This window comes from Lactuca serriola, chromosome 7 (genome assembly GCF_051521515.1).
Source record: "Lactuca serriola cultivar US96UC23 chromosome 7, Lser_US96UC23_V15, whole genome shotgun sequence".
NCBI classification, from domain to species: Eukaryota; Viridiplantae; Streptophyta; class Magnoliopsida; order Asterales; family Asteraceae; genus Lactuca; species Lactuca serriola.
Genome location: NC_136414.1, coordinates 2,777,710 through 2,794,182, shown reverse-complemented (window position 1 = coordinate 2,794,182; position 16,473 = coordinate 2,777,710). Strand labels below are relative to the sequence as shown.

The 16,473-nt window shown below is 37.4% G+C and overlaps 1 long non-coding RNA gene across 1 annotated transcript; it reads left to right on the top strand.

Annotated features, from left to right (window-relative positions):
• Positions 1–2,083: 2,083 nt before the first annotated feature.
• LOC145062292 (uncharacterized) lies at positions 2,084–3,392 on the top strand. Its single transcript, XR_013687521.1, has 2 exons — positions 2,084–2,346; positions 3,109–3,392. It is a non-coding gene; the product is annotated as an uncharacterized LOC145062292 (long non-coding RNA).
• Positions 3,393–16,473: the final 13,081 nt, after the last annotated feature.

The window sequence follows — 16,473 nt, the reverse complement described above, 5'->3', positions numbered from 1 at the left end:
TAATTTAATTTTCTTACATATTCTATAAAATCTAGCCAATTGTAGAATTGTATTTTTCAGTTCATTTCAGTAAATTTAAGTCACTCCCACCACGAAAAACTTTTTTTAAGACATCACTTAATATTTTATTTACAGACTCCAAATTGTTCATGTGAGTGTTGACAGGTTTAGCAATTTCATTGGTTCTTTGTATTACACTGATGGAGAATCAGCAAATGACCAGGCAGTGTAGCTTATTGAAAATGTATGTTTGTTATTGGATTTAATTATGATATCTTTTTTTTTTGCTACGAACATCATATGGTTTTTTTAACCAATCATACTAGACTGTCATTTTGTGAGAGTGCCAATGTAGCAAAATTATGCACATTATTATTTTCATTAGGTCATGATATTGGTTTATTATTATGTCAATAAATCCAAATATGTTTGTTTATTATGTCATTCATTATGATATGTATCACGTTGAACTTCTTTTGGTCATGTAATTCTATACTTTTTTTTATATTTGTGCATAATACTAGACTTCGTTAGTATTAATAATTATGAATCCTTATACGATTGATATGCCTGCAAAGATACTTATGATACGGTTTGTTCCTAACTACAAAAGGGAGAATACAAAACATGTGAAGTTGATCGCGATAGCAGTGTACTTATAATTCTTTACCAATGATAGTAATATACTTGTTGATTATTGTTGATTATAAGCATTTACTACCACTTTCATTTTAGGATTCATGCATTTTACATTGAAAATCCACCCATTTACAGCATTCTACTATCACATTTTTGGTTATTAGAACAATATACTTTAGATGCCGCTAAAAGAAATACCCAAATTACCTTCCGTGGGTCGTGCTTAGCACGAAACTCAAAACTTTTCTAGTATATATATATATATATATATATATATATATATATATATATATATATATATATATATATATATATTGGTTGCTTTTATAATGTAATGACCATATTTGTGTTTTTTAATACTAATAGTGAATTTTATGTCAGTGTTTTTATTTTCAGTTTAATTATTATTATATTTATAACTTTTGATGGCTAATTTTTTCTTTTCACATGGACCCACTATATTTTTGGACCGGCTTTGATTATAGATGCTACATGTTACAATAATGTAGTAGATAATACTTTAAATAGAAGGGTTGAGGATAGATGGGTACCCCTTAATTTGGTTGGAGCCGGAACCGGAACTGACGATTCCTGTAAATTTTGAATCGAAACTGGTCTAAGCAGTTCTTATACTTTTGTAACTAGTCTCAAATCAAGTCCTCGGAAGTTGCATCATCTACTATTGATGTCGATGAGATGTTAACCGGCCTATAAGAGAAGGTGAACACGATATTCAGACATCAAAATTGCTCAATATCCTTTTTCATTTTCTATATCCCCATTATATATGCTTCTTCTTTTTTCCACTTGTTTCTTCTTTACTTTGTTGTCATTTAGTGGGATGCACTAGAAAACAAGTCCACAGTCATATTTAGACGAAGAAGATCCAGTTGTTGCAATTTGGTTACCCTCATTTCTTATCGGTACCATCAACTTTGTGTCATTGGTAAGTATTAGCAATAAGATTCATTTGAAAACCATATCACATGCTTATTTTTGAACTATGTAACCTTTTCTCATTTTGTTTTTCATGGTTTCATAAGATTTTAGCTTCCAAAGATCTTCGAGTCTGACATATATATGATTTGTATACCGATATTTCTCTTCAACTCTTCAAGAGCTTTGAGCATTATTATTTAGAGGGCTCAAATCTGATATACAACAAAGTTAGAGTGTAAATATATATTAAGCAGAAAATAATATCAATCAGGACTTTCAGGGTGAAGACATAGCTTGTTGAGTTTCGAAGGCTTTTTTTTTTTTTACTTTTAAAAATTATTATTATTATTATTATTATTATTATTATTATTATTATTATTATTATTATTATTATATATATATATATATATATATATATATATATATATATATATATATATATATATATATATATATATATAAACCTTGTTTTTGTCGAGCCTCCTAAATTAGATTTATAGGGTTTCTTTCGCGCCACGTAGCCTATCTCCTAGCCTACCTCCTGAAAAACACAACGTATCACAACGGACATTTTCCTCCTTCCGTCTAAAGCGCAAACCGCGCGTGAAAGGGTCTTCAAGGATTACACTAGCCCGCGTTCGCTATGAATCTACTGAGGTGGATCCATCTTTGCCATTGCTCTTTTAAAGACGCTATGTTCCTTACAGTGTATATGCTTCGTCGGAGTAATTGAATTCACAGAAACCTCCGCAACCGCGATAATATAAGGTATATGGTTTCTTCCTTACATCTCATAAATTACATTTGTTTCCGAGCCACAATCTGTATCTCTATTATTTTCTATTCCTTAACCCTAATTTATATTCTTTTTGTATTATCTTTCTGGTTTAGAATCGCGAGTCTTGTTTGGGGTGTCGCTGAAATCCCCTCAAATCATCAATTGGTTTCGTACTAAATCTAGCAATGAGGTGTCAAAATCAAAACTCTATCCCACAATAACTTTGATAGAATTCTCAAACCCAAAAATTGAAGTATCCCATCACACAATGGTCTGATACTCAGACTCATGTTTTTTCAAATTTAATTTTTGAAGTGACTTTTCTCGTGGAAGTTATACCATATTACTGGTGTTCTCTGATCAAGATTTATTTGCTTAAAATCTCCTATTCTTTCCACCTCCCTGACTATTTGCTTGACTATACCAAGATTGATTTTTCATTAGTTATAGGTAATAGTGTTCTATAGTTATAGGTTATAGTGTCGGATTATTAGTTTTGGTTTCAATTCATTCTTTTACAACTTCCCATTATATTTTCCTTTGAAATTCAAATTGGTTTCTGGCAGGCCAATTTTCCATAGCTTCCCTCAATTTTGACTGTTTGGTTTTCGTTTTATTCAATGTTTCATGATTGTTTTTTCATCTACTTTATGTAATAGTGTTTGATTTCATTAGATTAGTTGCTTTTTTGTGGTAGAAATAATTACATGATGAGAGATGTTGATAAATATGTGTGTGATGATGCCTAATAGGTGTATGATGAAATGCCTAGGAGAAGATGTCATGGAAGACAGCCTAAGTATTGTCTTCACTTGAGGAGGAAAGTATATGCAATGAAATGCTCCACCAACACTTTCGTAGGCAAGAGTTTATTGTATTCCACATGTGATTACATTCTTTCCATTACAAACACAGACATGACAGAAAGCATTCTGCAAAAATCAATTATCGTCTCTTTTGCTTTAGGGTCATTAAAATCATGTTCTTGGGAAAATTCAAACAACAGTTACGCTTAGTTGGTTTTTTTGGCTATCAATTGTCATTTACATAGGATATGAAACCCTCTGATAAGGACCAAAAATTCAAATGGTTCCTTTTTGGACATAAATGAAACAGGACAGAGACTGACTATGTAATTTAGTCTTTTTTTTAAAATTATTATGCAACTGTAAAACCATGATCTTTATGAATGAATTTTGTTACCATATGTTAAATCATTTCCTGTGCTAGGAATGATGTAGATGTACTACCAAATGGCTCAAATGCTTCAACCTTATTTATAAAGAACAATTGTAGGATGTTCAAGATTTAAAAATATATCTATTCTTTTCCTTTTTATTTTAATTTCTATCTTCTTATAATCATATGGAGGAGAATATAGATATTGTTATGAATGAGCCGCCTGTTTCAAGTTATACTCCATATGAAAAATAAAAAAGAACAACCAAGCAAACTGACATACGGTTGGCATCAAATATACAAAAGACCAGCAGATGATGCGGACGATTGTGAACTTGACGAATTCAGAACACCTTAAACACTGGTGCAGAAGTATCCCCAGCAAATCAAGATTATTTTTATGAGATACGTAGAGCTAATTTTGTTTTGTTTTCTCAAAGTGAATATTTATTTTTGGTGCAAATGCAAAGTTTCTGTCTATCTCCTTAAGAATTTGAAATGAAAGGATAAATGTCATAAATCAAAACTTTACATGATTTTTGTTGTTGTGTTTAATATTTTCCCAAAAAACCGGTTCCTTTTAGTTATGGAAAACTTCCAGAAAAATATTTTAAGAAAAAGTAAAATTTTAAAAATGTGTTGAGTTTGTTAGTTTTTTCAAAAAAAAAAAAGAGATATTTTCATTTTTCAAAATTATAAATAACTTGGAAAATGTTTATATTTTGTTCACTTATGTTCATTTATTAGCTAAACGAACACATTAAATTTCTTAATGAATGAACAAAAAAATTTGTTTGTTTAATTGTTCATGCCCGTTTGTTTATTGTTTAAAGTTAAACGAATGAACATAAACAAACCATTTTTCGTGTTCATTCGGTTCATTTACAACCTACCACCCCACACCCCACCCTACAACATCCCACACCCCCACCCCCACCTTTACCTATCTCTACCCATACCCACCTAACCAATACCACCTATAACCACCCCACTCCTACATCTTATATCCACACCCCATACACCCACCACCCCTCACCCATACCTGCTAGACCACATATTACGAGGCACTATATAAGGCAACACTAAGCACTAACTTTGATAACTTTGATGGTTTGTGATTTCTTGGTTTGAAACTCTTTTAGATTTCAAGCGTGGGGTTTCATAAAACACTTCATTTTTTCTCCTGCCGTAACATCACATGTTTCCATTTTTTTCTATTTATGATTGCGATTAAAAATGGCAGCACTTTCAATTTTTTTGATGGATTCGAAGGTACGGTGATGGTTGGGAAAGGAAACCTAAAATTCCAGACAAATTGCCTATCATCTTCATCTTATGTTATTTTCGGAATTTTCTATTTTTATTTTAAAGAACTAATTTATTACATTGCTGAAATGACTGTACTAGATATAGTATTTGGTTTCCTGAAATTGAGAAACTAATCATCCCCAAATCAATCATTAGCCACGTTTGTTTATTTATGATGATTGTTTGTAAATAATGAATTGTAGAACCATATATTGCTTATATATGATTAGTGTTTTTTTTTGTGTGTGTGTGTGATGCTACTTCTGTTATTACAAAATAGAATTTTAAGAAACTTTCTTTCTCTTTATTTTATATCATGATCAAGAGAATGTCAAAGCAAGGATTTTTGGTAATTATGTAAATGTCACACCCCAAAACCATGAATGGCGGAAACATTCCGGGGCGGAGGACGTCATGTACAGTATCACAACAATGAATAGTAGTAAACAAGCAACAACATCATCCATTGCATTAATAATATAATTTCATACATGTGTGTTCTGTCAAAGTTATAGACAACAAAAATATACATATCAAAATAAAAGATGAGTCTTGAACGAACTCCATCTTCTCAAAAGCCTGGCACATGTACCTGTCTAGTGGTGACCTGAGAATACAAGTTATTTTGAAAGCGAGTATCAGCTTTAAAGCTGGTGAGATCATAAGTATATTAGTGTCTTAGTTTCTACGAAAGCATTTGTAAGATGTTTGTAAGATGTAATCTATAAGTTTTGTAAAGTTTGTGTTTGTTTGAACTATCCTAGAAAACCCTATGTTTCCTACTAAGAGTAGCCTTCTACCAAGGCATCTAGTAACTGTATGTGTGTCTCTTGTAAGAGTGTGTATTTTCCCAAATCCGACTATCATTAACCAAAAATATAGTTTTTACATTACCGTGCATCGTGTGAATGTTCACGAAGTGAATGTAATGGGATAAATATTATAGTATTGTAGTGTTGTATTAAGTAACTACTATTGTACTAACTACCTTAAACCAATTGTTATTTAAAGTACAGTGTGATCGGCCTGTATCCTGCTACCGACTCAATAGTAAAACGACGATGTAAGACGCCGTAAGAAATGACATTTGGCACCCGTAGACTTGCAAGTCCCACTGTAGCGAGCAGCAAGGTGTAGGATAGTCAATCCAGTATAGATCTATACGCAAACTCATACGCTCCCCAATTAAGGAGATTCTGGATACAAAACTATCATGGCAGGTAGTGTCATGACCCGTTTAATGGCTCACATAACTGAATGTAATGTATATCTAATGTATGTGCTAGTTGTATTGTGTGTTCTTCCTCTGTCTAGCCTGTATGTTTGTTTCTCATCACTATGTATTATGTTTGTTTCTCATCACTATGTATTATGTTTGTTTCTCATCACTATGTATTATGTTTGTTTCTCATCACTATGTGTTATGTTCGTTTCTCATCACTATGTATTATGTTTGTTTCTCATCACTATGTATTATGACTCATGTATGCACTGACTCTTTGTATGATTCATTGTTCTTGTATTAGTATTAGTGAAACCCTAAACTATGCCTATAGTAGTTTACTAGTAATATAACTTGTACGTATGAACATGGAAGTATACCCTTGCTACCCAAGGGTATTGAATTGACTGGAAGGACCCTTTTTATGACTATATATGTACACATGATATATAACTAATATTTAAACGACCTTCGAACGGACACCCGATACCCCACCAGACCACATCTCAACGGCGAAAAGGATATAAGGCGGGCGGCCTTCCTAAGCCTTTTAAACATTGCTTATATAACTATACATACATGGACATGCAATTGATAATAAGTATAACAGAGTTTAAGTAAAAGTATTTGATAAGTAAAAGAGTTTGTAAAACAGTTGAAGCAAAACGGTTTGATAAACAGTTTGAACAGTAAGAAAATCACTGGTTTTGTAGTTATTAATCACATGTGATTGAAGTAATAACTATAAGTATTCAACTTGTATTCCCCCATAAAATCATTTAAAACATTTAAAAGTATTTCAAAGGTTAGTTAAAGGGGTATGAACTCACTTGCAGTGAGTGGATTGGTTTGAAGTGTCGGATACTGTGCTAGGTGACAAATGGAGACTTGTACACACGCACAAGCCTAGTTATCATATAATGAACATATATATATATATATATATATATATATATATATATATATATATAACAAATTAGTCGATTTATAACTAATAAATTAAGTTGGGACACTCTAGAACATGAAAACACTTTGTTTCAAGTGTTATAGATCACAAGGGTTGCACCTAAGTGTTTGTAGGGCAAAGCTAGAGTGTTTGGAGTTCAAGGGTAAACTCCTTTGGAGTTTACAGTTTTAATGACCATTACCCAAGGAGTTTACGGAAGTAAACTCAATGGTTTACGGTCGTAACTACACTTTATGACCATATGTTGTTTTGAGGTTTTACAAGTCCTTTGAAGCATTTCTACTTGGTGGTTACGCCTTTGGAAGGGATTAGGGCAATAAAACACTCCTTGGAGGATTTTACGGCCCCAAGTCCATTTCCTTTTGGTTTTACTACCTTAAACCCATATGGAAAGTGGTATTGTTATTTTTTCAAGTCCTGAGCTCAACATGGTAAAAGTCTAGGTTAGATTTTTGGCCTAAGGAAGGAATATGGTCCATTTACACCTACATTGGGGTGTTTACGGTTTTGGGAGATCCCCAAACCTTAAACACTTAAAAATGGTGGACTTTGGTGTTTTTCAAGGCTTAAACACATCAAGGAAGGATCTAGACAAGTCCCTTAGGCATTGTGAAGCATCTAGACACCCTAAAGCACCACTTTGCCCCTTATTTGGTGTTTACGGTTTTGGGAGCCTCCCAAAACCGTGAACACCTTGTTCTTGGTGTTCTTGGGACTTTTCCTTGATATTAATATGTATAGCAAGATTTAAATGACTCTAGGATAGAAGTACTTACTTTGTGGAAGCTTGTAATGAACTTAAAGTCCAAGAACACTAGTGTGTGTTCTTGGTGTTTTGGAAATCTAATCAAAACATGAAATTTGATGGATTAAAGGATGTATAATCACTAGATGTTGTGATATAACAACTAATTAAGCCAAGAAGTACTTATGTTTTCGGGAAATCGGGCGAAAATCGGGATGATATTTGAGAGAGTTTTGAGTTTACTCTTTTAGGGTGAAAATGAAAAGTGATGTTCTTTGGGGAGTAAACTCATGTTTAAGCATGAGTTTACGGTTTTTGAGGGTAGTTTACAACCCAAACATAACAGTTTGGCCGTGAACTTCTAAGCTACGTGATATTCGCGGTTTAGAAATTTCAAGACCAGAGACGGCCCATCCGTTCACCCGTTCGTTTAAAGATTAATTATTAAAATAATCAAATGATCTTATTTTTCCTAAAAACAAGTAAAAGTGAACTTGACTTATAATATGAAGTCATTGACTTTTAGGGTTTGACCGAATGAAAATTTCGGGTTGTCACATCATCACCCTGTTAAAGGGAATTTCGTCCCAAAATTAAAGTCTAAACAAATAAAGTAGTTACAAATAACTAAGCAAAAAGATGAGGATATTTCAGTTTCATCTGATCCTCACGCTCCCACGTGAATTCTGGTCCTCGCTTGGCGTTCCAGCGAACCTTCACAATCGGGATGCGGCTTTGCTTCGTCTGCTTGACCTCACGGTCCATGATCTCTACCGGTTCTTCCACGAAGTTGAGGCTATCGTTGATCTCGATCTCATCGAGTAGGATTACAAGAGTCTAGTCGGACAAACACTTTTTCAAGTTAGAGACGTGGAATGTAGAATGTACGTTACGAAGTTCATCGGGTAGATTGAGTTTGTAAGCTACAGGGCCGATTCTTGCGAGAATCTCGAAAGGCCGTATATATCTCGGATTAAGCTTCCCACGCTTACCGAAGCATATCAAGCCGTTCCAGGGTGAGACTTTAAGAAGGACTCGGTCTCCCACCTGGAATTCCAAAGGTTTCCTTCGTTTGTCAGTGTAGCTTTTCTGTCGGTCTCTAGAGGCTTTCAATCGTTCACAGATCTAAACAATCTTCTCTGTCGTTTGCTGAATGATTTCCGGGCCTGTGAGAGTGCTGTCAGAAACTTGCCCCCTAGCTAACTGGGTATCACCCACCTCAGCCCAGCACAGAGGGGATCTGCACTTTCGGCCATATAGGGCCTCGAATGGAGCAACCTTTATGCTCGTGTGATAACTGTTTTGTAGGAAAATTTGACAAGAGGTAAATGAGTATCCCATGCTTTCCTGAAATCTATCACACATGCTCGCAACATATCTTCCAAGGTTTGGATAGTTCTCTCACTTTGCCCGTCGGTCTGTGGATGGTAGGCTGTATTCATGTCCAGCCTAGTTCCTAGGGAACTTTGTAATGATTGCCAGAACCTCGAAGTGAATCTACTATCTCTATCTGAGATAATGGATAAGGGAACACCGTGCAGTCTTACAATCTCCCTAATGTAAGTTCTTGTAAGTTTCTCCATCTTGTCTGTTTCTTTGATCGGCAGGAAGTGTGCAGACTTGGTCAGTCTATCGACGATGACCCATATGGAATCAATCCCACCCGTTGTCTTGAGCAACTTGGTTACAAAATCCATAGTGATCCGCTCCCACTTCCATTCTGGAATCTTTGGTTGTTGTAGTAAACCGGAGGGCTTCTGGTACTCGACCTTAACCTTTGCGCAAGTAAGGCATTTACTTACGAAGGTAGCAATCTCTGCTTTCATATTAGGCCACCAGTATAACTTTTTGAGGTCCAAATACATCTTATCTGATCCCGGGTGCACGGAATAATGAGTGTTGTGAGCCTCGTTCATGACCAAGTCTCTGAAACCACCTAGTTTCAGGCTCCAGATCCGGTCCATGAAATAATAAGCTCCGCCACCCTTAACCTCCAAGTTCTTATCCATCCCTCTTAGGGATTCACCCGCCACATTTTCAGGCTTCAAAGCGTCAAGCTGAGCTGCCTTAATTTGTGTGGACAAGTGTGAATGGATAGTCATAGTCAATGATTTGACTCTACGACCAGAATATTCTTTCCGACTCAGGGCGTCAGCTACTACGTTGGCTTTACCCGGATGATAACGAATTTCGCATTCGTACTCACTGAGTAGCTCGACCCACCGTCGTTGTCTCATGTTGAGCTCCTTCTGGTCGAATATGTGTTGTAAGCTCTTGTGGTCTGTAAAGATAGTGTTTTTCGTTCCATACAAGTAATGTCTCCAGATCTTCAGAGCAAACACAACTGCTCCTAGTTCAAGATCGTGGGTCGGGTAGTTGACCTCATGTGTCTTTAGATGTCTCGAGGCATAGGCGATGACCTTACCTTGCTGCATCAGAATACATCCGAGTCCTTGATTCGATGCATCGCAATAGACAACGAAGTCTTCTATTCCTTCGGGAAGGGATAGTATTGGTGCGGTGCACAAGGATCGTTTGAGCGTTTCGAATGCTCTCTCCTGCTTCTCTTCCCAGTCAAAGGCCACGCCCTTCTGGGTCAGTGTTGTAAGAGGTTTCGCTATGCGGGAGAAGTTCTGAATGAACCTGCAATAATAGCCAGTGAGGCCCAGAAATTGACGAATTTCTGTAGGCGTCTTTGGTGCTGACCAGTTCTCAATGGCCTTGATTTTGGAAGGGCCCACGTGTATACCTTCTTCGCTAACCACGTGCCCTAAGAATTCGACTCGTTAAATCCAAAATTCGCATTTTGATAACTTCGCGTAGAGCTTCTCCGAACGTAAAGTTTCGAGGACTTGATGCAGATGTTGACCATGCTCCTCCTTACTTCGAGAGTAGATAAGTATGTCATCGATGAAGACGATGAAGAACTGATCCAAGTAAGGACGACACACCCTATTCATTAAGTCCATGAATACTGCGGGCGCGTTTTTCAATCCGAACGGCATCACCACGAATTTGTAGTGCCCATAACGAGTTCGGAAGGCTGTCTTTGGAACATCCTCCCCTAGCACTCGTAGTTGGTGATATCCAGATCTCAAGTCGATTTTTGAAAAGAAGTTCGCCTCTTGGAGTTGGTCAAACAAATCGTCGATCCGAGGCAAAGGATAATGATTTTTGACAGTCAGTTTGTTGAGCTCCCTGTAGTCGATGCACATATGAAACGATCCGTCTTTCTTCTTGACGAACAAGACTGGAGCTCCTCAGGGTGAGAAGCTTGGTCTTATGAAGCCCTTGCTGAGCAGTTCGTTAAGTTAACAGGACAATTCTTGCATCTCTGTAGGTTCTAGACGATAGGGCGATTTGGCTACGGGGTAGCCCCTGGAACTAAGTCGATTCGGAACTCGACTTGACGTTGCGGAGGTAATCCTGGGAGTTCTTCTGGAAAGATGTCAGGAAAGTCGCGTACTACTGGAATGTTTTGAATGTCCTTCGTTTCTTGGCTCACATCGACTACATGAGCAAGGAATGTTGTACATTCCTTTCGTAAGAATTTCCGAGCTTGGATGCTCGAGATGATACGAAGGTTCATGCCGGGTTTGTCGCCATAAACTATTAAGGTCTCGCCAGACAGTAGATTTAGGCGAACAGTCTTTTCGTAACACATGATATCAGCACGATGACGACTCAACCAATCCATGCCAATAATGATGTCAAAACTTTTAATTGAGACTGGCATGAGACCGATAGAAAATGAATGGTTATCTAAAGTTAGGGTACACCCTATGAATATACAGTTAGTGCTCTCTGTCTTCCCATTAGCCATTTCTACAGTGAACGTTTCATTAAGTGCTCGTGAATTTTGCTTAAGTAAATGAGCAAATTTTCGGTTCACGAAACTCCTCTCCGCTCCACTATCAAATAGAATGCATGCATAAGCGTTATCTAGGAGGAACGTACCAGTGACCACTGTGGGGTCGGCAATTGCTTCCTTATGGCCTATGGCCAGAACTCTTGCCGCTCCACCGGCAATCCCTGCCTTCGGGCAGTTCCTTTTGTAGTGGCCTACTTCGCCACATCCGTAGCAAGCTTGGCCCACTCCTGCACCGAGGACTTGGTTGATTGGTTTCGCCAGAGCATTATAGAAACGGGCAGTGTGCCCCTTCCTGTTGCAGTTCATACACTGCATTTCCCGGCAGGCGCCGACGTGATGGAAGTTGCATTTGTTGCACTTGGGCAAACTTCCAGAATACTGCTTTACTGGAGCAGCAGCGGCAGGTGCTATCGCAGCATGCACTGCCACGACCTGCTGTTTTTTGGCAGCCTTAGCTTTCTTCTTGTCATCCCATAACTTCCGCTTGGAGTCAACGGTTCTTGCAGGTTCTGAGACGGCTAGGGTGGTTGTTGTTGCGGCCGGAGTATGAACCCCATGGTCTATGAGTCGTTGTGCCAATCGTTTGGCACTATCAAACGTAGTGGGGTGTGATGCCAAGACATTTCCCTGGTATGGTGGCACCAGTCCCCATATGTGACTCTCAATCCTCTTTCCCTTTGTATGAACCATGATGGGACAGAGAGCCACCGGTTCATAGAATCTAGCGGTATAAGCGGTTACGTTGGAGCCCTTCATGGATAGGCTCCATAGCTCTTCCTCCAGCTTTTGGATCTCGCCCCTCAGGCAGTACTCCTCAATCATGAGGTCTTTCAAAGTATCTTGGCCCATAGCATTAGCCACTATAAGAGATAGTGACTTAACATGGTCGTTCCACCATGTTAGGGCTTTGGTTTCAAAGGTGCAAGCAGCATACTTCACCTTGCTCTCCTCGGAACAAGAGCAGATTTCAAAAACCGATTCGGTTTTCTCAAACCACTGCGAGAGGGCAATGACTCCGCCAGTCCCCTTAAAGGACAAGGGCTTACAGTTAGTGAAGTCCTTATAGGAGCACTCTCTAGAGCGCATAGGAGCTTCAACCTGAACAGACTGAACAGGGGTTCCTCCTCCAACGGAACCAGATGATTGATACTGAGTCATGGTTGTGGCCACAACTGCAGCTACAGTAGCATTTAAGGATGCAGTGTCGAATTGAGGAGTAGGTGGTTGAGGAGGTGGTGTTTCGTTATTGAGGTTTCTCTGTGGATTTCTGCGAGGCGGCATCTTTGATCTATAGTTTATGAAGATGAAAATATTGGTAAGAATTTAATGGACGAATTGATGAGAATGACTCATGGACTAACTCTCCATAGCCGAACGATACGATTGAATGGAAATCTAGAACTAATAGATGATCACATTTGGATAATAATCCCCATAAGATTAGGTACCTGTCAATATTACTGGAATTACAGATGTAATAAGTTCGGGAAAAACGGCCAACAGAAATAGGCCTTACATCAACCAAAATGGGAAAACTTTGACAGAATTACAACCCAACTAAGAATTAACAGGCCTACCATTCACAAAGATAGGGAATTAGACCAGAGTTTTACATAACTAGTTTATATCCAAAAGAGAGAAGTTGATGAGAATCTATCGGCGACAAGAACTACCAGAGTGAGTTCTTGATCCCGATAGGAGACGTTCTATGTCCCTCATGCGCCTGTCAGCTCTTGCTTGCTGAGCTCGAAGTTCTCTGACTTCAGCTCGCGTTTCAGTGAGTTCCCTCTGAAGAGCTGTATTGTGGACCAGATTCCTTTCATGAGCAAACTCTAGCTGGAGAATGTGGACAGTGTTAACATCCGTGTTGGCATCAATCTCCAAGATTCGATTGATAGATGATTGACCCAGTATCGTGTTCAGAGACATCCCACTAACCATGATGGGTAGGACTCTATCAGCAGAACCTCTATCAGTGAGGTTGTAGAAACTTCTGTCTCCATTGTAGGGGATGGTTTGACCCTGTTCATGGCTCCAGTTATTCAAGTTTGTTGCCCACAGAGGTGTGGGTCCTTGAAATGCGGGTTGGGGGTTGTTATTCGGAGCTTGACCTACTTGAGGTAGGTTGTTGACTTCGGGCTCAGAGTCAGATCCATCCGAGAAGTCTTCAGCTTGATGATCATCCAAAGGTATTTGATGTTTATCATCGGACTCTGCTTCAAGCCATCCAGCATTACCGTCGGGTGGAAAGTACGGGTCGTCATGATGATGAAATCCAGCCATGATATCTATGCGAGAAAAGAGGTAAGGAAAAAATTAATAGACGAGATAACTAGATAATTATAAGGTGATCTTTATCAGTTACTCCAATACTTGACTTGGGCTCACTAATAAAGACCCTTAGTTCCCAGGTAAATAGCCATAGTAACACAGAATACTCCTATAGTATTTTAAGTTTAATGATATGTTCTACTGTTCTTATTGTGGTAGTGTTGGTAAGTTTTTAGACTTGTTGCAACCTCACAACCATCCTTAGGCACATGCTAGTCACTCCTCGGATAATGTAGTTGATCAGGCTACATCTTCCCAGGGTTAACCATATGTCTCTAAGTCTACTTGTGTTGTCCAACAATCGTAATACTTTTGTACTGTCTTAGTGACATTGATTTTAGCATGAATGCAGGTATGTATACTTGGTTAAATATTTTATTATTTAAAGCATAAACTCTTAATCAGAGTATTTTAATCCCGCTTGTGTTGATAGTTCGTATATCTTTTATGGGTTGATACACTCAATTCACTATAAACAATGCTCTGATACCAATCTGTCACACCCCAAAACCATGAATGGCGGAAACATTCTAGGGTGGAGGACATCATGTACAGTATCACAACAATGAATAGTAGTAAACAAGCAACAACATCATCCATTGCATTAATAATGTAATTTCATACATGTGTGTTCTGTCAAATTTATAGACACCAAAAATATATATATCAAAATAAAAGATGAGTCTTGAACGAACTCCATCTTCTCAAAAGCCTGGCACATGTATCTGTCTAGTGGTGACCTGAGAATACAAGTTATTTTGAAAGCGAGTATCAGCTTTAAAGCTGGTGAGATCATAAGTATATTAGTGTCTTAGTTTCTACGAGAGCATTTGTAAGATGTTTGTAAGATGTAATGTATAAGTTTTGTAAAGTTTGTGTTTGTTTGAACTATCCTAGAAAACCCTATGTTTCCTACTAAGAGTAGCCTTCTACCAAGGCATCTAGTAACTGTATGTGTGTCTCTTGTAAGAGTGTGTATTTTCCCAAATCCGACTATCATTAACCAAAAATATAGTTTTTACATTACCGTGCATCGTGTGAATGTTCACGAAGTGAATGTAATGGGATAAATATTATAGTACTGTAGTGTTGTATTAAGTAACTACTATTGTACTAACTACCTTAAACCAATTGTTATTTAAAGTACAATGTGATCGGCCTGTACCCTACTACCGACTCAATAGTAAAACGACGATGTAAGATGCCGTAAGAAATGACATTTGGAACCTGTAGACTTTCAAGTCCCACTGTAGCGAGCAACAAGGTGTAGGATAGTCAATCCAGTATAGATCTATACGCAAACTCATACGCTCCCCAATAAAGGAGATTTTGGATACAAAACTGTCATGGCAGGTAGTGTCATGACCCGTTTAATGGCTCACATAATTGAATGTAATGTATATCTAATGTATGTGCTAGCTGTATTGTGTGTTCTTCCTCTGTCTAACCTGTATGTTTGTTTCTCATCACTATGGATTATGTTTGTTTCTCATCACTATGTATTATGTTTGTTTCTCATCGCTATGTATTATGTTTGTTTCTCATCACTATGTGTTATGTTCATTTCTCATCACTATGTATTATGCTTGTTTCTCATCACTATGTATTATGTTTGTTTCTCATCACTATGTATTATGACTCATGTATGCACTGACTCTTTGTATGATTCATTGTTCTTGTATTAGTATTAGTGAAACCCTAAACTATGCCTATAGTAGTTTACTAGTAATATAACTTGTACGTATGAACATGGAAGTATACCCTTGCTACCCAAGGGTATTGAATTGACTGGAAGGAACCTTTTTATGACTATATATGTACACATGATATATAACTAATATTTAAATGACCTTCGAACGGACACCCGATACCCCACCAGACCACATCTCAACGGCGAAAAGGAAATAAGGCGGGCGGCCTTCCTAAGCCTTTTAAACATTGCTTATATAACTATACATACATGGACATGAAATTGATAATAAGTATAATAGAGTTTAACTAAAAGTATTTGATAAGTAAAAGAGTTTGTAAAATAGTTGAAGCAAAACGGTTTGATAAACAGTTTGAGCAGTAAGAAAATCACTGGTTTTGTAGTTATTAATCACATGTGATTGAAGTAATAACTACAAGTACTCAACTTGTATTCCCCCATAAAAGCATTTAAAACATTTAAAAGTATTTCAAAGGTTAGTTAAAGGGTTATGAACTCACTTGCAGTGAGTGGATTGGATTGAAGTGTCGGATACTGTGCTAGGTGACAAATGGAGACTTATACACACGCAAGAGCCTAGTTATCGTATAATGAACATATATATATATATATATATATATATATATATATATATATATATATATATATAACTAATTATCCGACTTATAATGAATAAATTAAGTTGGGACACTCTAGAACATGAAAACCCTTTGTTTCAAGTGTTAAAGATCACAAGGGTTGCACCCAAGTGTTTGTAGGGCAAAGCTAGAGTGTTTGGAGTTC